This window comes from Pleurodeles waltl, chromosome 2_2 (assembly GCF_031143425.1).
Source record: "Pleurodeles waltl isolate 20211129_DDA chromosome 2_2, aPleWal1.hap1.20221129, whole genome shotgun sequence".
Lineage (NCBI taxonomy): Eukaryota > Metazoa > Chordata > Amphibia > Caudata > Salamandridae > Pleurodeles > Pleurodeles waltl.
The window spans coordinates 1,031,836,003-1,031,861,062 of NC_090439.1; positions in this window are offsets into that span (position 1 = coordinate 1,031,836,003).

A 25,060-nucleotide genomic window follows, 5' to 3' on the forward strand; every position below is an offset into this window, starting at 1 on the left:
TTGGCCATTGTCTGTTATTCCCTGGATAAATTAAAAGCAGAAAACAAGTCACTATCGTTAATATATTTCCTTGGAATGCAGCCATTTTTCAAACTCTGTATTGTCCAACCTAACTGCATGATGGAAAGCAGTTGACTTTGTCCATGGTGTAAAAAGGACATGTCATTCTGAATGATGTCTATCGCAGATGACACTATGTTATTAAGGGAATATACCCTGTTGGACAGAGTGTTCATGCCATTATTGACAACAGCTAAAGCCTTTACAAGGACAAGGTCAGTACCATCGATCAGATCTTCCGATTTACTACCATCAAGTGGAAGATCGTAGACGCAGACAAAGGCCACTTATTTGTGGCCTTTGTCGATTTGAAATCTGCGTTTGACCTTGTCCCGCGTGCCAAGCTCTGGGAGGTCCTCAGCACTACTGGTGTTCCGGGTTCTATGATTAATATTATCAAGGATCTTTACTCTGACAACTGTGCTAAAGTCCACTGGGGTGTTACTGGCGACCTGACTCCAGCTTTTTCAACATCACGTGGTGTGAGGCAAGGGTGCGTTTTGGCGCCCACCTTGTTTCTTTTGTTTATTAATGCTTGTTTGCCATGCCTTTTAGATTGCCAAAGTGATGCCCCTAGCCTGGGCGGGCAGAAGCTCCCTTGTCTTCTGTTTGCAGATGATACTTTACTACTATCACATACTGCCATGGGCCTTTCTAGACTGCTCTCCAGATTTCTGGAGTTTTGTATTAACCATGGGCTATCAATTAATTCAGCAAAAATGAAATACATGGTCTTTGGGGACATTAGGCATAAAATGAAGAGGCCTGTACATTTAGAAGGTGTTCCCTTGGAGAGGGTGGGCACCTTTGATTATTTAGGCATAAAAGTGGAAGATTCACATCTTTGGCAAGCTCAACGCCAAAAATCTTTATTATGCCTGAAGCAGAGGGCGGGTGGTATCATTAGATTTGCCTCCAGATCCCCCAAATTTGCAATATCCCCTGCCCTCGAAATATATAAATCCCAAGCTAGGGGGGGGCGCCTTATATGGCGCCGAACTTTGGGGCCATTGCAATTTGGCGAATTTGGCAAGGGCAGAAAATCAGTTTTTAAAAATGTTGCTAAAGGTCCCATCGAGCACTCCATCTTTGCCCATTAGACTGGACCTAAACCTCTTCTCAATCTCGCAGATTGCAGCTTTAAGGCCCTTGTTGTTTTGGATTCGGTTATGGACAACAGATGCCCTAATCCCTTTTCGTTGTGGGCTTCTTAATTTGGTGGGCCGTGCTTCTATTATCAAAATGAAATGGTGTGTCTTTGTCGAACAATCTTTTACCCAACTCGGTTTAGGGTCCTATTGGCAGGATCCTATTTCTATTCCTAAAAATGCTGCACAGCTGTTAAAGGATGCCTTTTGGCATAATGTTCAGGTTGGCCAATTTGCTAGTTCTATCCCATTGTCTATGTCTGACAATTTCTTATCTGACAAATGTCATTATGAATTTGAGCCTTTTATGGACGCAGCGTCATCTCCATTTGCTCGTGCCCTTTTTATTAGGTTCAGAATTGGGTCCCTTCCTTTGTGCTGCTTAATGTACATATGGCCCAGCTCAATTAACAAATCTAAATTATGCCCGATGGGTTGTAAAAGTGAAGAGACTGTTTCACACGTTTTTTTCCACTGTCATGTGTACCATAAACAAAGAGCATTTTGGCTCATCCCGCTTTGCAAACAAATAGGTGTTAGATCTAGTTTCCATGCTGAGAGAATTTTAAAATGCGACCCGTCCGTTCAGATAGTTTTACCAGTGGCAAAATTTCTCGAGTCAATTTGGCGGTTGAGATTAGCAATTTTAAGGAAAAAGACTGGGTAGTTAATTCTTAGTTTTATCTATGTATATTTATTGAATTTTTGATGCATGATTGTAGTTCCTGTCTCATAGGATATAGATATTGGTTTATTATATTATTGATTATTTATTGACCTAGGGAACCGGTCCCTTGCCTTATGTTGTGAGATTTTCAAAATGTGATTCATCCGTCTAGATAGTTTTATCAGCGGCAAATTGTTTTTGAATTATTCTGAAGGTTAAGATTTGTTATTTTAAGGAGTAAGATTGGGGATTAAATTTTTTGATTTATTTATGTATATTTATCAAGTTGGATGCGTGATTTTAGTCTTTACTCTTTAGGATACAGATATTGGTTCATTATATTATCAACTATTTATTGATTTATGGAACCAGTTTATTGCTGAGTGGACCCTTTTTTATACTAAGAGGTGTTTACCTGGTTGTTATTTTGTTTGATTTTTAAACTTTTTAAATCTCCTACTGTGTTTTTATTTTTAGTACCTTCTTGTTCTTAAAAAAGTCCTTTTTCTCTTTGATGTGTATTGTACTTTTATGGTATGTTTTCTTACTTACCGAAATAAAGTTAAATGAAATAAAGCCTTTTCCAAATGTTCCTTATCTATCTGCCTTAAACACGTTGCTGCTTCTATTTGAGAAAGCTTCCAGATCTCATTGTATATGGCATAGATTAATCTTTTAGTGCAAGGCTTTCTTGTACCTAACAAGAAATCTAATAAGTCTATATCTTCATTTAGCATATTAAGGTGTTATTTAACTGCTGGTAAAGTATTAGTCTGCGACCATTGATGGCACAGTTTACCCACAATGTATGTAGTAACTATACCAAAGTGTTGACCCGAGCCAAAGTGAGGGTCCAGCCAGCTAATCTTGAAACCCCTAAGGAATTCACAAATGTGCCTGACAACCATTCATTTCTATTGGCCACAGTAACCACCCGCCGGGACTGGAAAGTAAAGAACTATAGGTACCAGTCTGAACCTTTGCATCTAGTTCTTGCCCAGTGACGTTCAGGAAGGACTGCCAATCATAAAATTTTGCCAGTGTGGGGATACTGGGTGCATTCACTTCTTTTATTTTTGCTAATCCAAGACAGGAATTCTGTTGAATTATGTCATTTAAAAAGATAATTTGGACAGGATAAAGGCACGCTATAAATAAAGCTTCTCTACCCTTTATTTACCAATCTTGTGTTCCCCATACACTCTTTTCATCGATAGTGTTCTTCCAGTGTTCGTATCCTTCAACTGCAAGCCGGGAAACAAAGGAATCTGAATAAATCAATTTAGTGTTAGTTAGCAAAATGTTCCTAAAGTTAGAAGGAGGTCATTTGAAATAGTATGATTCTGCATTCGTTATGTCATCCCCTGAAAAATATGTGAATTTATCTGAATGAAGCTTTGAGCTCCCCACAGGCAGAGATGAACAGAGTTCCCACTGCTTGTAATTGACTACTGATCTGTGTCTAGTTGCTCAGTGCAGATAGTAATGTCCCCAATGTTTATAACAGAACATTTCCCCATGTTTTGTGTTAGTATACACATCATCACTTTCAAATAAACTGTACTCCTGCAATTCAGCTAGCATGGAATCAACTGTTTGAACATCCCAGTTGTCAGAAACAGCACCAGGTGTAAATACATCAGTCACTGAAATTTTGAAAAGATATGGAATTTGAATGACCTCAGTAGGCCCTTTATACATATCAAATGGAACTTTATCCCAAAGAATCTCATCTGGAATTAGTACTGCTGAAATGTTCACAAGGGACAAGTCTCTTCGGACCTTACATGAGGAAAGATATGGAGTTAAGACTTCATCCACATGGCTCTCCAAAGTGGAGTGTTCAGGAAGATAATGACCATTTATAAGCAGAAAGAAAACAGTCACAAAACCAATCCATAATAGAAAGGCAAGCAATGTCAGAAATATCCACAGATAATTCCATGGATAAATTAAATAGTTATTTTTAAGCCATATGTACATCTTACGTGTCTTTGAAACAGTTTCTCTTACACGTGTGGATGAAGTCGAAGCAAAGTCATCAAGGTTGATGAAATAACCTGAAGCAGTCTCTGCAAACACAGGAGCCGGTGCATTACTGGTGGATGGATCTGCATGGAGGTTAACAGTAGACGATGACAGTTTTTGTTGTGTTGGAGTAGAAGACACCTACTTCTTGGGCAGTTGTCATCGATGAAGTGGTAGCAGGAATCAGCAAAAGCAAATTTCCAACTGCCCCATGCTTGAAGAAGCATTTGTAGCATTGTTGTACATGCTGTTATAATCAGAAGAGTCATTATTTCTTCTTTGAAGAGGTATGTCCTGTTGAGTAGTGAAAGGGTACCAGGAACTACCCAACGGACCTCTGGGTTTATTGTGCAGGATCGGCCACATGGTGCAGTTTGATGTTGTCAATGTAGATGAATCTGTTTGCTTTGGAACCAGGCAGTCATGATAGGATGACAGTTCTGGTACCTTGGATTCCCAAGACTTGGAACGGTGCTCTGTAAGATGGGCTGTATTCCTTCTTCACAGCAATCTTCTCACAAACCAGATCCACAGCTTTAGGAATCCAGCCAGTAGACATAGTCGGCAAATCCATTATTTCTAAGGTGGCAGCACAGGCAAATGAATTATCATCATGAAATTGCTGAAGCTCCTGTAAGACAGTGAGACGTTCATTTATGTCAAAAGGTGTATCTGCTGCCACCAAACCAGGGCCATCTAGATCTGGGACATACATAGGTATCCCAAAGAGAAGCTCATAAGGAGTGTTTCTTCCCAAGGACTGTCTTGGCAGGTTATTCAGTGCTCCCTGGACCCCATATAGGTGATGAAGCCAGCTGCGACCAGAACCTTATACTCATGCTGTTAAGGACTGATTTAGATCTTGGTTCCTCCTCTCCGTGTCTGAATATCCTTTGGGATGGTAGGGTGAGGAGGAGTGGAGTTCAACACCTATCGACCCCATGGTGTCCCTGAATGCCTTAGAAGCAAAGGCAGGGCCCTGGTCTGAATGGAATGCTGCAACCGCTATGTACCGATAAAAATCAGCAAGTCTTTTATAACAGTTCAAGCGTCAGCCGTCTGCTGAGGCCATACCCACAGGAATCTAGAACAGGAATTTACAGCAACTAAGATGTATTTGTATGCACCATCAGGTTGAAGGGGACTGCAATGGTCCAGATACACACATTGTAGTGGCCTGTTGGAAACTAAGAGGGATGTCTGTGGTGAGCGTTTGATGCTTGAGCCCTTTATCTGCTGGCAAATGTCACAGCAAAGAACATATTGCTTGGTCTGTTTGTATGGACCCGGCCACCAGAAGCATTTCTGCATGAGTGATATTGTGGCAGCAATACCAGCATGAGCAGATGCGACACCCTCATGCGCTGCTTTGATGAGATCTAATCTCTGGTCTTTGTTGGGGAGTCTTTGATCTCCAACTCCAGGAAATGTTGCATAGGCAACATTCTGTGCACTGATGTGGTAAGAGTGTTTTGTAGGGTATGCTTTTGGGAGAGGCTTGCCTTCAGCTGAAGCTTTCACAGCAGCCAGAATTTCACTATCCATTCTCATCAGGGAATGAATCACTGCAGCAACAGAAGCCGTAGCGACTGGGGATTTGGCGGCTTCATCAGCCAAAGGGTTGCCAATAGCGTGTACTCCTAAACATTGGTGGACGAATGTATGGACTACATGAGCAGTCGGTAACTTATCCTTAAGATCAGCCACCCTCCCCCACAGAGTTCTGTGTTTTATGGTGTTTCCCTTTGAGTCTCTGAATGAGTTCAGTCACAAATTATTAGGATAATCATTGTAGGACTAGACACAGTAGTACGAATCAAAGACGATCAATGTGTGTTGTCCTTGATCTGTATGTTCTAGCTCTAGGATAAGTGCTTTAAGTTCAGCCAGCTAAGCTGTGCAGTCTCCTAGGGTCTGCATGTAGGTATTGTGTGGGTGGAATATACCATCCTTCATCACTCTGCTCATAGCTGTGCAAGCGGCTGAGTATTGCTGTTCAGTACCTACGGCCGGTTGCACTAAACCATCAGTGTAAATGACAGCATGGTATCTGTGAAGAGGTAGGTGCGGGGTACTCCTGTTCATATTGGAGACATTCTTGTGTTTTAAGTTTTGGATTAAAGATGTAATCAACATCTGTGGCAGTCAGGGAGATTGCGCATTGAAGCCAAAGTGGGTGTAATGCTTTAGTGTTAGGAACGCTTGCTTTGGTGATGGCCTTTAAGGCTGGCACAGGGGTAACGATAACAATGTGTTTCCCTTGGGCAAGTGGCCTCTACTTGATGACAGCCATATGTACTGTAGTTAGAATTCTTTCTGTTGGTGCAAAGTGTTGTTGTAAATCAGAATATAAATGTGATTTATATGCTATGGGCACCGTGTTGCCTTCGTTAAAAGTGACATAAGTGAACCCAATGGCACCAGCAATTACTCTGATGACCAAATTTGTTTTGTTATTGTGGGTGTGTAAGTGTTTTGCTTCTAGCATGTCCTGTTGTAATCCTCTAAGGATGCAGGTGTGTTCTGCTGTCCAGTGTCTGCTAGAAAACTCTGGGCGTATTAAGTTGTAGAGTGGCTTGATGCGTTCTGCACAGTCAGGAATGTATGTTCTGCCAAAATTTAAGAAACCTAGTAAATACTGTAGTTTCTTGATAGTGTTTGGTGGCTGGAGCTAAGCATATTTTTCTAAAAAGTGCGGGCCAGGCTCTTGCCCTCATATGGTAGCTCGTATCCCAGGAACAATACACTGGAAAACGCTATTTTAGTTTTCCTAAAATTAAATTTGTAACCAAGGGCTGCGAATCCCAGAATGATCCGATTGACCCTGGCAAGATGAATGTTGAGGTCGTCATCTGTGAGATAGATGTCATCCACATAGGACAACTCCTCTGGATCAATATCATGCAATATTGATGTTACACGGGCTGAGAACAGCCCTGGGCTATTCTTGTAGCCTTGAGGCAAACAACAAAAATGTTTTGTGAGCCAAATGAGAATGCACTCAGGTCCTGACTTTCGTGTGCTAAGTTTTGGCAAAAAAAAACATTGGAGATATCCAAGGTTGTTTTGTATTTTTTACGGACTATGTTGTTAATTAGTGCTGTGTGAATTCTGTCTTACATATTTGCATGTATGACACTCATTCATACTATTCTGTATGACTGGTCGGATTTTGCAACGGGGAATAACGGGTTATTCATTGCAGGGACACAGGACTCAATTACTATCTGGTACTCAAGTTGGGTGAGGATCTCCCTCACCGGAGCTTTGGCTTCATGTTTAACAGGATATTGTGACTGAGGCTGGGGTGCAGACCTAACAGGAATTACATGGTAAGGAGAATCCTTATCCCAACCTACATGATTGAGGTATAGCGCAGGTGCCTGCGCTAAAGCCCAGTTGACAGCGTAGGATTGTTTCACCCTGTCTGAAACAAGATCAAAGAAAGAAGGCAAAATAACATCTTCCCCGTGTGGGAGCTTATGGACGTGCTCGGGTGGCCAGTCTCTTTCGGCCAGTAGGATATCACAAATAAGTTCATCTCAGAATATCACACTAATGGTGCGCTCTATGTCTTCCTCAATTTGGATATTTAAATGTTAAACACTGTCAGGTGGGAGAACGTTCCTGTCCGCAGTCTCGACTGCAATAAAGTCACTAGTTGCTGTCGCATCCAGATGATCTTCCAGACTGTGGCGACATATTGTGACTTCTGCCATGCTGTCCAGCAGTGTCACTGCCCACGTCTTGTTCTTCAGCAATGTTCTCAAGTTTACTGGCATTTTTAATTGAAAGTGCCGCCACCTTTTTCTTTTTAAACTGTGGCTTTTGTTGTGGGGAGTTGTCTTCTTTTTTGTGTGAAGACCGTGGTGAGTCTTTCTTCTCTTTCACATAGTCATGACATTGATCTCACCGGCCCACTCCCTGGCTACATCTATCCTGTGCGTCCTGAAAGGAACAAGAGGGACATGAATCAGTATATCTGTCAGGAGTTTTATATTTTCACTTTTTCTGAGATTAGCTCTCCTTTCGGAGTTCCCCAAGTGTGGCGAGTCTGCTCTCTGACTTTGTCTTTATTTTATTTTGTTTATCCCAGCGCTTTTTACAACCCTCCTGTGCTAGTTTAGTACCTTTTTTAGGGGTGGTAATCTGTATTTCAGGCTTTTTCAGCTTGGCTCCCAAACTATCCCATCCTATACTAGTATAGGTATCGGAAATTATTTTTTGTAGCTGTTTCTCCTGTTTCAAGTATGGAATGTCTCGGAATCGCTGGCGTGTAGCCAATACTAGTGCTTCCCCTTTAATGTTACTGAGTATTATTGAGGAGACTGCGTCAAAGTTACGTATCAGTTTCATCCCAAAATCTAGGGCTGGAGCAACCCTGTGTTCATTCTGAATTTGTTTCAACATTTCCGGTGAATTGGCAAGTGTCGGGGTACCGTGTGTGGTAGTATAAATCGCAGCAAAGACTGTACCCCATGTGGCGCAGTCATCCACTGAAGAAACCATCCTGAAAGGCAAGCACATTGTGAGAATTCTATGTTTTTTCTGTGGTCCCGTATGGGGAAACACAGCTTCCAACTGATTTGTTTTCTGGGCTATCCAGAATGGAATTTTCTCTTGTTCTGTGGGCACCTTGCCCATGATAGAATGTACTGTCTGTGGACTAATCCCAATAGTAGCCAATTGATATCCAGTGGGTGCTGGTAATGCTGGATGCGCTGGTGTTGTGTACAGAGTTCGCATTACGAACTGAACAAGCCGTCTATATAGTGTTACTAGCTCAATATGTAGACTGCGCATATCAGCTGCCTGCATGTTCTGTACACCGGGGTGTGGTGTATATATGGCAAACATTGGCCATGTAGGTCCGTCATTACCTAAGGCACCTCATCTCACAGGTTGTATTAAATGTGGTAGAGTGCCATTAAACCAGTTCAGATGTTCTTGATAAGTAATCGGTATTTCAAGACTCTGGTATGCTTGGTACCATTGTGGTATGTTTGAAATTCTTTATGTGTGGAATGTGAATGTGCTAGGGTTTTCCTCAGGAAAGGTGACCCAGGAATAAAATGTTTCTGTCTGGTAAGCTTCTTGAGCTTCTACAATAAATGTAACATCCCAGCCCTCATCACCAAAGCTGTGCCCTATTAGGTGGAGAGTTAATGCATGTCTGACATTCTCAGGAATATCTATGACGTTAGCCATGCAGAAAAATGAGTAAAGAGGTGGAACACCAAATGGGGAGTAAATTAAAGTCCTTTTAAGAGCATGAGCTCCAGCAACCTGCAGCCTAATTAGGTGTTCCCTGTTCAGCTGACGAGGATCTTCCCAAAGACCACGGACGTCTCAGTATAACTGTACTTAGGATACCTGTTTTGTGTGAGACAGAGATACTCAGGGCATCCTTAATTAGTGCCAAAACACCATTGTTGGTGGTGCCATGTCATAGTTGAACTCTTGCTCTAGGCAAGACTGCTGGTTTAGGGATGACAGTACTTTTGTTTGTAGACGTCTAGCCCATCCTACAATAAGTCGCAACTGTCGGCCCAACCCTCCCAGCTCACAAGCAGTACCTCACCAAACCCAAATAGTAAAAGGTGATTTGTGGCAGCCTTTACGCATGGACGAGTGCGACATCTCAGGGGAGTCGTGGTTAACCGAAGATTACCCTTTTCTCACATGAGCAACAAGTCTCAGTCACACACAGCCAATGAAGGAGATGCAGTATAGTTTTCAATAGGTTTTATTAACAAGACTGCATTCTACTGTAAAATGCATGGGCTGCAATGATTAGGATAATGAACAATGCAAGAAACAGAATTGTAAAAACGAGAATCGTGAATAGAAAGACCCCCACCATCTTCCAACAACATAAGATGTGAAATATGTGTGAAATAAACCATAATACTCTTGCATGATGAACCTAATCTCCAACCTAAAGAGAGCTAGGTGTGTTAAACCTAATCTGCCAATACCATGTACATGAGAAGAGCCTCCCAACCCTTGTTACCTTGGAATGAGGTCTCTAGATCAGACTCCGTGGGGACATGAAGGCTGGGTCTGCATCAAAGCAATATGTAGCATAGAAAGAGTTGATAACATCTGGTAGGAATCCCTCTGATAAATTTGTCTGTGTGAGATGTATTTATACAGATTTGGTAGGACCCCTGACGCAGGTATGTTCCCAAACAATAGATTAGAAGGCATGCTTGGGGCAGCAATTATATAAACAATTCACTGAAAAGTACATTATATTACTGTCACACTTAAGTGGGAAAGTACTTGATGTGAATACCTATGTATAGCACTTGTCTGACGCTGATAGTGACGCCTTCCCAGAGTGGTACTGATAACGTGAAATCAAAACATCTTCCTAACTATAAACATAGCAACCACCTTGGAAGAAACAATTAAATAAATGTGCTAAAACAGAGAAGGCTAAGTAGGTTAAAGGTCACTAGGTGACAGGGGCACAGACCTGCAGGCCAGAAGGCTAAGCTATCTCCTGATTCCAAATAAAACCAAGTAGGATCCACTACAAGATGAAGTGATTTGCCCATAGAAACCAATCAATGCACCTTCATGGTGCAGGACGTTTTGCCTCAAGATTCAAACGGACCCAGCCCTGAACCAATCCTGATTCCTGAAGATCATGGGAAGATGAGTTGGCTGTTTAGGTAATCCAGAAAGAGCAATGTTAGTATCAAAAGGTATTTGCAGGTGCGCGAAAACTGAATGAGAAGCAAGCCGCAAAGAAAGGCATGTTGGGTCTTATGTTGCAGTGAAATGGGGGTGGACAGACTTTGAATTTAACTAATATGTGCATTCATTTTGAGACTCAGGAGGGACAGCAGTTATTATGTTTTTGACTATGTTTTTTTTTTTACCTTTGAGGATGACAGTGTGAAAATTGTTTGGGATGAAAGACTTATATTACATAAAGGTGTAGAGAGGTACCTTTGTTTATTTGTTGAGTTGTTTAAATTGTCTGCTAAGGTCAGACGTACTGTGAGGCGGCGCTATTAGTCATACCAAGATCGGATATAACATTTCTGTTGGGCAATGTACTAAATGCACTGGTTGGTTGTTCATTCCTCAATGCACGGGAGTGAGCTTGCTGGGTATGGTAGCCACCTGCAGGTCTAGAGTTTACTATGGTGTGAAAGTAAATAGTATTCTTTGTGTGGTAGAGATGTCTCTTTAATAGAAGCAAACAAGCGTTGACAGTGAAAAAGGTATAAAGAGTTCAAGAGAAGCTGGTAGTATATGGATGCTTGCGTCATAAGCCACTCAGAAATTGGCTAGCGAGCATTAAAGCCGAGCTGCTATTGAGTGACCTTTGCCTGAGATGTGATGAAACTGGCAGGCAAATCATGAATTTAGCAGAAAAGAGTGTGTGTAAGATTAGACTGAGGAGCTATCAAGAATATTGACAGAATAGGAAATCCCTTCCCACACCAGCTAGGGAAAAGGCAGCAAAGAGAGGGTTACACACCTGTGTGTAGCTCAGCCAATACACAGAAAAATATGGGGAATTACTGTTTCCACTAAGTGGCACTTTCTACATACCAAGAATAGAAAATTTGAGATGGAGAAAGTATGACTTAGGACTCCAGCCTAGACCCACCCAGTTTGAGGCCCTGAATCTCTATGAACAGGTTGAAAACAAGAAGAAGTGAAAGGAATTTGTATTAAAGGTCCATATTTGTGGATAAGTGTGCAAGACAATGAGAGGCTGAACAAAGTTAGGGAGGAAGTGGTTGAAACAATAGGAACTTACCCATTGATGGAGAGTGACGGCACAGATAAGGAAAGACCTGTTGATAAAAAGAAACCTAGGGATGAGGCAGGAGCAGAGAGTGAGCAGGAGGACACCTTCATAGACGAGCTCCTTAGAAGAAAACCACTCCTACATAATGCAGCACCTGCGCCAGTTGCTAAAGCTCAGAAAGTTGCTGCGAATGGAGCACCAGCTATGACCCCTCCGAAAGCTAGTGCACCTCTAAGTTATACTGAGATTCCTGCCTCACTCCCTGTCCAGACCCCAATACCGCAATCACTAGCACACCACGGAGTTACACCTTTCCGAGAGTCCCTCAGAAGTCGGTAGATGTATCAAGTTTATTAGATTTAGGCACCCCTCAGGGGAAGGACTTAGAAACTCCTGTTATAGAAGGTACCATAACCTCCATAAGTTCATAAATGACCCTGCAGTACAGAGAACAGGCTCCTTTGAGACTTTATGTCACACAACTAAAGACCGAGTTTCAAGAGATCTTAAACCCTCGGGTGACCTGGACGTAATGGTTACGTCCTGGGCAGCACCGCTCTGGTGCCCAGGTCTGCCCAGGATGTAACCGTTACCTCCAGCTAGGGGCCCACGGGTGAAGCACTAGCACTCCCCCCGGGGCCTGGCACCCTCCTCCCCTGGGCAGGGATGGAAGGGGAATCACTTCCCCTTCCACCCCGGCCCCCCCTGAACTCCCTGTGGCATCTGATGATGTCAGTGCGGGATCACGTGCTGACCTCATCAGAGGCTCCCCCCACAGCTTCCAGTGCGGATCGGAGGAGAATTGCAAAAGCATTTCTCCTCCGATCACGTGGCCTTTCCTCTCCTTTCATGTCTCTCTCTGCATTTCTAAAGCCCGATTGCCATAAGATCAGGATGCAGAAATGCCACTGGACACCAGGGATTTTTTTTGTTTTGTTTATGTCATAAGGGGAGCGGGCCGCTCCCCAGGGGGGCAATTTATTTTTAGGTAATTTCTGCCCCCCCGGACCTATTATAATTAGGCTGATCTGCCCCCAGGGGGAACAGAAACCAGTAGACACCAAGGATCATTCTTTTTTTTTATGTATGTGGGGGCGACCCCTTAGGCAATGGTTGTTTCCTTGGGGGCAAATTTACTTTTAGGCCATTTCTGCCCCGCCTATTTTTATTTGGCCAATCTGCCCCCACAGGGCGCAGAAACCACTAGACACCAGGGATAGATTTTATTTTATGCTTACCTTTTTTTTTTATATATGGGGAGCGACCCCTTAGGCAAGAGTCGCTCCCCTGGGGGGAAATTGTATTTAGGCCATTTCTGCCCCCACTTGGGGGAAGATCAGCCTATTCTTATTAGGCCGATCTGCCCCCAAGAGACTCAGAAACCACTAGACACCAGGGATAATTGTTTTGTCAGTTTCACATGAGGGGAGATACCCCTTAGGCAAGGGTCGCTCCTGTGCAGGGGCAAATTTGTTGTAGGCCAATTCTGCCCCCCCGGGGGCAGATGGGCCTATTGTAATTAGGCTTATCTGCCCCCGGGGGGGCAGAAAACCCTAGACACCAGGGATTATTTGTTTTTGTGTGTTTATTTTATATTTTTATATGCTGGGAGCGACCCCTTAGGCAAGGGTCGCTCCCCTGGGGGGGAAATTGTCTTTATGCCATTTCTGCCCCCCTTGGGGACAGATCGGCCTATTTTCATTAAGCCAATCTGCCCCCAAGGGTGGCAGAAACCACTAGACACCAGGGATTTTCATTTTCCGTGTCCATTTTACACAAGGGGAGCAACCCCTTAGGCAAGGGTCATTCCCCTGGGTGGCAAATTTAGTTTGGAGCAGATCGACCTATTAGTATTAGGCCGATCTGCCCCCAAGAGGGGCAGAAACCACTAGGCACCAGGGATTATTTTTGTACGCCAATTTCACGCAAGGGGAGCGACCCCTTAGGCAAGGGTCACTTCCCTGGGAGGGCAAATTTATTTTAGACCATCTATACTCCCCTTAGGAGCAGATCGGCCTATTTCTATTAGGCAGATCTGCCCCCGGGGCAGAAACTACTGAGGCACCAGGGATTGGTGTGTGTGTATATGTGTGTTTTGTTTGGGGGGCAGCCCCTTGGGCAAGGGTCACTCCCCGTGGGGGGCACATTACTGTTGGCCATCTCTGTCCCCCTTGGGGGCAGATTGGCCTATTTTTTAAAGGTCCATCTTCCTTGAAGGGGGACGGAAAGCCCACCAGGGAAGATTTTGTTTCCAAAATAAGAGGGTGGGCCATACCCCCACCCCAATTAAATGGGGCCAAAGTTGTTCTGCCCACCGGTGGGCAGATGGGGCAATTACCCCCAGATCCACTCCCCAGGGGGGTGGCAGAAAGCATACTAGATGCCAGGAAATAAAACAAAAATAGTGCGTTGGTGGCTACCAACAAGAATGGGCCTGGTTATGCACCCACCCCAACTGAAGGGGGTAACAGTCTTTCAGCTCCCCCCGCACACTAAAACATCTTATCCCACGACAAGCAAGAGGACATTTGATTATTTTGGGTTTTGGTTTTACATTTGGGTCATGAGAGCTTGGCTAACTCTCAAAATCGTCCCACTTGGAATGGTGAGAGCTGCACCTTTTGGACTTTGGGACGCTGCCATGTAGGAAAATCCACAAGACCTAGACACATCTGAAAACGAAACATCTGGGTGATTCCAGGGTGGTGTGCTTTCAAATGTATCCCGCACCATTTTCTTACCCACAATGCCCTGCAAACCTCCAGCTTTGCTGGAAATCACACAATTTTTCTACATTTATGTGATGGAACCTTCTGGAATCTGCAGGAATCCACAAAATTCCTACCACCCAGCATTGTCCCATCTATGCTGATAATAATTCTGCTGCACTTGTCAGCTTAAATAATTGTTTTTTCAAACTTCACTTTTTGGACCCGCTTTGGTTCCCCTCAATTTTGACATGTTTTTGGCTCTTCCCTGTCACAGGCACCTGGCCTACCTAAGCAAGTGAGGTATAATTCTTACTGGGAGCCTGAGGGGAACGTTGGGTGGTAGGAAATTAGGCCCGGTGCGGTGATCCCACACAGAAATGTGGCAAAAGTGTGATTTTTTTTAGCTAAATTTGAGGTGTGCTGAGTATTCTGGGTAAGAAAACATTGGGGTATCCACGCAAGTCACACCTCCCTGGACTCCCTCAGGTGTCTAGTTTTGAGAAATGTTTGGGTTTGGTAAGTTTCCCTGGATGGCTGCTGAGGCCAGGACCTAAAACGCAAGTGCCCCCCGCAAAAACAGGTAGTTTTGTATTTTATCATTTTGATGTGTCCAGATAGTGTTTTGGGGCATTTCCTTTCGCGGGCAGTAGGCCTACCCACACAAGTGAGGTACCATTTTTATCGAGAGACATGGGGGAACGCTGGGTGGAAGGAATTTTGTGTCTCCGCTCAGATTCCAGAACTTTGTGTCACCAAACTGTGAGGAAAAAGTGTTTTTTAGCCACATTTTGAGGTTTGCAAAGGATTCTGGCTAACAGAACCTGGTGAGAGCCCCACAAGTCACCCCATCTTGGATTCCCCTAGGTGTCTAGTTTTCAAAAATGTGCAGTTTTGGTAGGTTTCCCTAGGTGCTGGCTGAGCTACAGGCCAAAATCCACAGCTAGACACTTTCCAAAAAACAGCTCTGTTTTCTTTGGGAAAAGTGATGTGTCCATTTTGCATTTTTGGGGCATTTCCTGTCACGGGCGCTAGGCCTACCCACACAAGTGAGGTACCATTTTTATCGAGAGACATGGGGGAACGCTGGGTGGAAGGAAATTTGTGACTCCTTTCAGATTCCAGAACTTTCTGTCACCGAAATGTGAGGAAAAAGTGTTTTTTTGGCCAAATTTTGAGGTTTGCAAAGGATTCTGGGTAACAGAACCTGGTGAGAGCCACACATGTCACCCCATCTTGGATTCCCCTAGGTGTCTAGTTTTCAAATATGCGCAGATTTGCTGGGTTTCCCTAGGAGCCGGCTGAGCTAGAGGCCAAAATCCACAGCTAGGCAATTTGCAAAAAACAGCTCTGTTTTATTTGGGAGAATGTGATGTGTCCACGTTGTGTTTTGGGGCATTTACTTTCACTGGCGCTAGGCCTACCCACACAAGTGAGGTACCATTTATATCGGGAGACTTGGGGGAACGCTGGGTGGAAGGAAATCTGTGGCTCCTCTCAGACTCCAGAACTTTGTGTCACCAAAATTTGAGGAAAAAGGGTTTTTTAGCCAAATGTTGAGGTTAGCACAGGATTCTGGGTAACAGAACCTGCTGAGAGCCCCACAAGTCACCCCATCTTGGATTTCCCTAGTTGTCTAGTTTTCAAAAATGCCCAGGTTTGGTAGCTTTCCTTAGGTGCCGGCTGAGCTACAGGCCAAAATCCACAGATAGGCACTTTCCAAAAAACAGCTCTGTTTTCTATGGGGAAATTTTGTGTGTCCATGTTGTGTTTTGGGGCATTTCCTGTCACGGGCGCTAGGCCTACCCACACAAGTGAGGTACCATTTTTATCAGGAGACTTGTTGGAACACTGGGTGGAAGGAAAACTGTGGCTCCTCTGAGATTCCAAAACTTTCTGTCACCAAAATGTAAGGAAAAGGTGTTTTTGGGCCACATTTTGAGGTTTGCAAAGGATTCTGGGTAACAGAATCTGGTGAGTGCCCCACAAGTCATCCCATCTTGGATTCCCGTAGGTCTCTAGTTTTAAAAAATGTGCAGGTTTGGTAGGTTTCCCTAGGTGCTGGCTGAGCTAGAGGCCAAAATCTACAGCTAGGCACTGTCCAAAAACACGTCAGATTTCAATGTAAAAATGTGATGTGTCCATTTTGTGTTTCCTGTCACGAGCATTAGGCCTACCCACGCAAGTGATGTACCATTTTTATCAGGAGACTTTGGGGAACACAGAATAGCAAAACAAGTGTTATTGCCCCTTGCCTTTCTCTACATTGTTTCCTTCCAAATGAAAAACATTGTGTAAAAAAGAAGTCTATTTAAGAAATGCCCTGTAATTCACATGCTAGTATGGCCACCCCAGAATTCAGAGATCTGCAAATACCCACTGCTTATCAACACCTTACTTTGTGCCCATTTGGGAAATATAATGGTTTTCTTGATACCTATTTTTCACCCTTTATATTTCAGGAAATTAATTGCTGTATCCCCGGTATAGAATGAAAACCCATTGTGAGGTGCAGCTCATTTATCGGCTCTCAGTACCTAGAGTTCTTGATGAACCTACAAGCCCTATATATCCTTGCAACCAGAAGAGTCAAGCAGACGTAACAGTATAATGCTTTCAAACATCTGACATTGCAGGAAAAAGTTAAAGAGTAAAACGTTGAGAGAAATGGCTGGTTTTTTACCTCAATTCCAATATTTTTTTATTTCAGCTGTTATTTTCTGTAGGAAAACCTTGTAGGATCTACAGAAATTACCCCTTGATGAATTCAGAATTGTGTCTACTTTTCAGAAATGATACAACATTGGTTTCACTCCTATTTCTGTCACTAACTGGAAGGAGGCTGAAAGCACAAAAAATAGTAAAAATGGGGTATGTCCCAGTAAAATGCCAAAATTTTGTTGAAAAATGTGTTTTTCTGATTCAGGTCTGCCTGTTCCTGAAAGCTGGGAAGCTGGTGATTTTAGCACAGCAAACCCTTTGTTGATGCCATTTTCAGGGAAAACACCACAAGCCTTCTTCTGCAGCCCTTTTTCCCATTTTCTTTTTTTTTTAAACGAAATTTTCACTGTATTTTGCTAATTTCTTGGTCTCCTTCAGGGGAACCCACAAAGTCTGGGTGCCTCTAGAATCCCTAGGATGTTGGGAAAAAAGGACGCAAATTTGGCATGGGTAGCTTATGTGGACAAAACGTTATGAGGGCCTAAGCGCAAACTGCCCCAAATAGCCAAAAAAATGCCTTCCACCTGAGGGGGAAAAGGCCTGGCAGCGAAGGGGTTAAGGGGCAATGTAGGGATGAGTTTCTTTGGAGACCATAATGAGAGTGAGTTGCTTTATCTAAGTAAAGAGACTGTGAGGGTGGAACACAGGGCTGGACTGGTTTCAGCGGCACCGGGTATTTTCCGGGTGGGCTGGAAGGGTGGGGGCTGGTTTTGGAGCGGTGGGGCCCACTTTGTGATTGGGGGTCAGTTTTGCAGTAGTGCTGCCAACTCGGCCCCAAAACAGCACCAAGCTTGTACTTGCACATCCCCTATTAGGTCTTAAAACTGTGCATAGTACCTTTGCACGCACAGTTTTAAGACCTCACTGTATGAGCAAAGTTACCATCCCCTCCCCGGGGGGGCTGGTCAGAAAAAGTTGCCAGGGCTGCTTTGAGTTCCCAGTCTGGTCGTGGTAGAACAAGAGGCGTATGGGAGAATAGAGAAAGTGGCAGAAATGTGTGAATTTGATCTGACATGAAGAAGTAACTTGTGAAAGAATGGCAGGATGATAATGGGTGATAAAGAATTGAGATTGTTAAAATTGAAGGGATTGAACATACAGGTGAATGAATTGATCAGGAGCATCAGGGAGTGTGATGATGTGGAGAAATGTACGGCGTTGTAGTCTAAGAAAGTTAGACCAAAGGTAAAACTGAAGAATAAATCTGCAGGAGATGATAAGGGAAAAATAACAGGAGTGAAAAAGAACTGTCCTTTGAGGGAGGTCCAGGGATGAGCAAACATACATGTCCCCTGGAGGAGCAAACATACATTTCCCCTGGTCGCCGACAGACCTTTTTCATTTCACAAATTCACTCCCCAGATTGATGGAGAATCCTGACAAGTGAAACACTCTGATAGAGCAGATAGTGACCATTTTCAAATTCTTATGGGAGAATTCGGACATACTTTTCGAAGTAGCGATTTACTGAAAATGGAATTAGCAGAAAAGTTGCAGTATTGTCTAAAGCAAATAAAGTATCTGGGACAACAAATTGAGAAGCAAGTCAGAAGGGTGACCCATTAGCGCATTGAGGCTGTTCTTAAATTGAAGTTTCTGACCACACAGAGTGAAGTACTAATGTTTTCAGGCTTGGTTGGCTGTTCCCAACAATGGATCCAAAGCTTTTCACTTTTGGCGAAGTCTTTATTGAGACTGACACACCGTGATGTCAATGCTCTGGTATTAATTGATGACAAATGCATGGAGGCCTTCCACAAATTAAAAAACTTACCCTGCTGTGAGTTATGCACAAAGTCAAGATTTACAAGATGTTCCCCTTCTGGAATCTCACCACACCATGTTGGTTAATGGCTCTTGTTTCAGAGGCAGACATGGTATTTTAGGAACTGCGCATGCTGTTTTCACCCTGAGTGAGGTTGTGGAAGCATGCTACCTGTGCCATGTAAATTCTACATAAGTAGCCTAATTGCCCTTACCAGAATCTGTTGCCCTTTAGAAGGCTCACGAGTCACAATTTATACTTATAGCGAGTACGGATTCAGTGTTGTGCACAACTATGATCTCTACGGAGTCTCCAGTCAAGAATGTGTTGTATGTCTCAAATCTATTAGATCCCCTCACTTACTAAAAATAATTGTTGTGGTAAAGTGTGCTACACACAAGAGCAGTGATGACTTTGTCCCTAGAGGCAACCGCTATGCAGATTTGAAAGCTCCATATTGAGCTCTTGAGAAAACACAGCGCAAGTGTACCGAACAGCACATCGCCAACACTGGCATTTTATCAAAATTGTATTTTAAGACATGAACGTAAACAGAAATGAGATTCTGGAATGTATACACTTGACTCTTGATCACTGTAGGTTTATTACTCTTATCATTTTTGTATTAGATAAAAATCTAGGGGTGAACGCAACACCACAGAATCTTGCAGTGTTTTATGTAACTCTGCAGAGTTTCGCAGAGTAAAACTCAGCTAGTTCCACCCACCCGTAGTTTATAGTTTTATTGTTTATTTGAAATGTAAACAAAAGAAGGTTAGAATCATGGAAATCGAGGACTGCTTTGTCTCTTCCTTTCTTCCAGCCTCTGCAGCTGAGAACTCTGCATACTTTCATTTGCACTTATCCTATTCTTTTTCTTTTAGTGTCTTTCTTAATCTGTTCTGTCAACAGCAGTTTATTAAACTGTTTCACACTGGTTATGTGTCGAGACTTGATGGTTCCTAAGAAGTTCAGAAGAGAGATAAAGACCAATTGCATATATTCAGGTCCTGATTGGACATACTTCGCCAAGATTGACATTGAATCCAATGAATGTCCGACTAACATTAATAAACCTTCATGAGTCACGGACACTTAAAGGTTCAAGTCTACCCATACTGTCGACTACATCAAAACGGATGGAAAGAGAGTTAGAGTAATAGTAAGAGAACTACAGTAAAGAACCTTAGGCATCCAGTCAACGCAGAATAAAAATCACCATAGATTTTGAGATAGGGTAGTATCCTCGTAGTAGTCGTAGAAGGATTAATCTCCTCAACTGAATATACAGGTTATTCACTTTTGCCTTTATCCTATCCTATCCTTTTTCTGGTAATATCTTTCTTAATCTGTTCTATCAACAGCACTCTATAAAACTGTGTTAAACTGATTATGAAAATTCTGTAGAAAATGTACGTTGGTGAAGGAATTTAATATATATTTGTGGACTACTAAGCGGTGCTTATTGTTTTTCTAGAGCTTTTAAGCAAAGGGATCAGCGTGATTATATGATCAAATTCTTTACCCCTGTAACTAATGCTAGTGATTCTAACCAAAACACTATGACTTACCTTGCAATATTAGCAAGGAAGAATTAAATGAAAGAATAAGGAAGGAAGAAGAGAAGGCGAGCAAGAGACTTCACTCAGAACCAATCAATAGAAAAGGCAAAAGTAACATAGAGGATGTGTGTTAAAGAGACAAGAAGGGAATGAGAATGTTGAGGTAGTGACTTGGAGCAAATGTGAGCATAGTTATTTAGTTAGAGGAAGAGTTTTTGCTCAATCAGGGTATAAATTAAGTCAGTGTATTTCCAGCTGCCACACAATTATGTAGGTAGTTGCTATGTAGCGTTAATCTTTACAAAAATGTATCACACTAATGATACAGATCAGCAACTAGATGGATATGTGTAAAGCAATAGGTTTAAGCAGATATTCAGCAATACTTGTGGAGCCTTAATACTCTCAGTCAGTTGTGACTGAGTAACCGTCTGCCGAGCTCTAAATCAGGCACTGAGTTGGGTAATTTACAGAACTTAGAAGCAAAAGAAGTATGCTATGAATCACTTTTTAAAACAGATTAAACTAATAGTAAGAATATTAATAATAATATCACTGTGTCTACTGTTCAGCTTGTCTCCATTCACTTGAATTCCCCCTTCCCAATTAAGAGATCCTGTTCTAGGGCGGTGCTGTATGGCCGAGCTTAGAGTTGCCGTTTAAAGCTCTATGTCCAGTTAGAATAACATCTCCTACATGACAAGACACATTTTCAAATATATCCTTTTTTTAGGTCGAGCATAGCAGCGCACATGCGCTGCATTTCCAACTTGTTGGTATGAATCTGGGCTTTTAACAACGCCCACCTCACGCCCATCACTATCATTCGTTCGTGGGCTTGCCCTTCAAAAATCCTTTGATGACATTGGTAAAGGGTTTATGTTTGTCCCTCCTTGGGGCGGTTTAGTTACTGCCTTGGCTATCGACCCTATTACATGGATAATTGCACTTTTGATAAGTGTGATTGAGAGCGAACTTCTTTTTCCTTTTGTGTCAATCGTTATCCCTGATGCTCATGGCGGCCGTGGCCATGTGAATGGGCTCTCTTATGTGAAACTGTTTTATTTTAGATTTTCAAGTTATGTGGCAAGAAAAGTTCAGTTAGTAGTATATAACGCTAGTAGCTTTATTTAAACTGGAGCAAAGCGAGACCGATTGCATTACAAATGCTTGTTTTAGTTTTACGCGTTTCTGCTAACAGAGACCTTCCAGCTCACACCGTGCACCATGTGTCACATGATGTTGGCTCCTATCACATGGTCACCCGGTGAGGTGCCGACATCACGTGGTGTGCACACAATTAGCTGGAAATGGCTGCAGTGAGCAGGTTTCCGGCTGATTGTTTGGATGTGGGCGGCAGCCTCCAGGGCGTTGTATTTACCGTTAACTGGGGCGCGCGTTGTTGGAGGTGCACTTAAAAGTGCCTTGGGCTGTGCTCGGCACTTGATCCCATGCCCTTCAAGGGCCCGCCTCCTCCGAACACGATGGATAATTTTCACAAGTTGGCAGACCTGGGGCACATTGACTGTGCAGTTTTAAGTTCCGTTTCTCACTCCTTGCTGCAGTAGGAGAGTTGTTTGGGTGTGGTTCTGCAGGACATATGTCATATTTGTAGCTCGTAGTGGCTAATTTTGCTTAACAGAAACTTGGAAATGTAACATGAACAGTCAGCATGTTATGCAGCAATCTGTGGTAATTGCAAACCGTCATCAACTGTCTCGTGACTTTAGCTCGAGAGGTAGAAACGGTAACAAGAGGAGCCATCAGTGGCAGTGTAAAGTTAAATCGAGCACGCTTTTCAGGGTGCAGCAGAGAGTAATGTGTGCTAAAGACAAACCTTGGATGTGTTGTGGGTGCCCAACATGTGCAGTCTTCTCTATTCAGGGTAGAGCTGGGGGGTGAAACATTCCCACTACCCGCTCTAGCATTATTACTATATTGGGATACATTTTGTGTCCTAAGATTTTGGGACTTTCGTTTTTTTTAAAGACCAAAGAGTAATATGGATGACTGCCTACAACGATTCTCCTCTAATTCAGAACACAATGCAAACGCAAGACATAAGTCATCATCAGAATGCACAGCGCAACCCGAAAGATCACAAGACTTTAGCATGGCATAAAATGAAGCAGAGAGACGTGTACACTGACAAAAATAGAAACCTTTGTGTAACTGTCACAAGCAGAGAGAAGAGCATCAAATCAAACATGATCATAGATTAAACCTAATCCAGCTGTTAAGGGGAGATTCCAAATAGAATGCATGCAGCCAGGTACTGGGTGATAATTATAACAGAAATAGGGAAAATCATGAGTAAGTACACACCAAAACACTGTTAATCCTCCTATGACTAGCCCTATAAGATTCAAGCCTTGCTAAAAATGTAACTCCAAAAATCAAAACATTCCTGAAGTAAAATGAAATAGCCACTGCGGTCCTCTGTTCTTTGCTTGCAAAGAACAAGATTCATTTCCGAAATGAAAAACCAAATGCGATGGCCAGAACTGTTGTACATTTGTTTGGTGCGTAGTGCTGTGGAGAGCATGAGTGGTGTATCTGCGAAGGATGTAGTGCTGTGAAGCATGTGCTGGATGGATGTGTACCAATGAGTGGAGCAGTACATGAAGGATCCAGTGCTGTGCTGGGTGTGCATATAAGTGCATGTGCTGAATGTATGTGTATCTATGAGTAGTGCAATACAGGAAGGAAAAAGTTCTGGGCAGTTTGCTGTATATATGCACTGAATGTATGGGTGCCTGTGAATGGTACCAGCATAGCAGACTCTGGCTTCCATTTCGGGAGACCTAGACCTCCATAGTAAAACATGAGGAGGTAGAAGTATCCTCACAGATAGATTTATTTATTTCTGCATTCTTGTAAGCTGGGTGGGACACACAATAGAGAGGGGAGACGCGGGTATCCCCTGGTACACTTCAAAGGGTGCTTTTTGATTCAGTTAGAGGTCACAAGTAAGGGGCCATGGCACAACTCAGAAAGGAGATGTGACTGATGAGAAAATCATAAAAAGGATTAGGGAACCAGGCCTGCTAGTCTCCCTGCTGGATGAGGGGACATCACCTAGGGAATCCAAGACCACCAACCCTGGAGCCTCGGGCTCCAGCACCTTCCTGCTTGCCAAGAGCAATGTGCTTTGTGAGGAAGAGGAGAGTGCTGGAGGAGCAAGGTCCAATTGGAGCCATGTAGAGTGGACACCCTTAGCGAGGGGTTATGAGATGGCTGTTGAAATGATCAGATTGATGCAAGTGTGCAAGATGAAGTCAGTGACCCTCGTATGCCACAGAAGGGCTGGAGCCCGTGTGTAGTGGAAAGTGGTGACCTGGTGTGCCAGAAGGGGCCCCCATGAGAAGACTGCCATGCAGTGAGGGCCATAACCCATGTGCAGTAGTGGGCCTGCAAGAAGGTCCTGCTGAGGACCTCCAGTTACTACGGAGGTGCAACCACATGTGAGGGCTTTACAACTGCTGAGTGCAACCTTTTTAAGCCACATGCAGAGAACTCCCCTGAACCAGCTGCTTCCACTCCAGCTTCCATTGAAGGGGTGCGCTCAGAAATTACAATCACTCCTATCCTGTGAGGTGCGGGTGAGACTACTTTCGAGCCAGTTGGCCCCAGGGGAACTTGCTGCTGGTAATAGCCAGAACATTGTTTATTTTAAAATAGAGTCATATTGAACTCTTCAATCAATCAATCAATCAGTTTTTGTAAAGTGCAATGACTTACCCGTGAGGGTCTCAAGGGGCTGGTGGTGGGTCTGGGCCTCATTCAAAGAGACATGTTTTGAGGTTCTTCTTGAAGATGGGGAGAGATGGGCTTCGTCTGAGGTGTGTGGGCAGGTTGTTCTAGCTCTTAGCTGCGAGGTATGCAAAAGATTTTGTTCCGGCTAGTGCCTGCTGGACAGAGCAGAGGGGTCTGGCGGTGTTAATGGAAGGAGATGCAATGGTTCAGGTAGGCCGCTCTTGAGACTCAGACTACTAGTGGGGCTTACCCTGGATGTTGCCTATAGTGAATGGTGAATAATCACTACCACTAGAAACGAGGGGGGAGTGGGACCCGGGGAACCGCCCAACAAAACATTTTTAAGGATGCCTCAGATGGCCACAAGTTTCCGTCATCGAGGTGGTTTCATACTCATGGATGTGAAAGAACCAGCAGGGTCGATTAGGAAGCTGCACTTTTTAATTTGAGCCCGTGACAATTTCATACAGAACACTTAAACAGGTTATCGAAAGTGGTTGTTATCATAGCTGTGGGAGCTGCCTGCACTTCAGTGGAAAGGCTATAGCCCAAAGGCAAACCCTAACAATGTGCACCGTTTCCACTTAGGTACTATATGCCAAAGGGACAATGATGTAGGGTCACAGACTGACACTGGTGGTGAACTTGGTGACTAGCAGGGAGGAAACTGAAATCAATACTGGTATCAATACCCATCCTCCAACCAAGAACTCTGTGTTGTTTACCTTGTCTCCAATTCTGGCACCAAAAACTGACAGCAGTTGTAGTGACCCCGAGTTTACTAACAATGTGCACCGTTTCCATCTAGGCAATATATGCCAAAGGGATAATGATGTAGGGTCACAGGCTGACACTCGTGGTGAACTTGGTG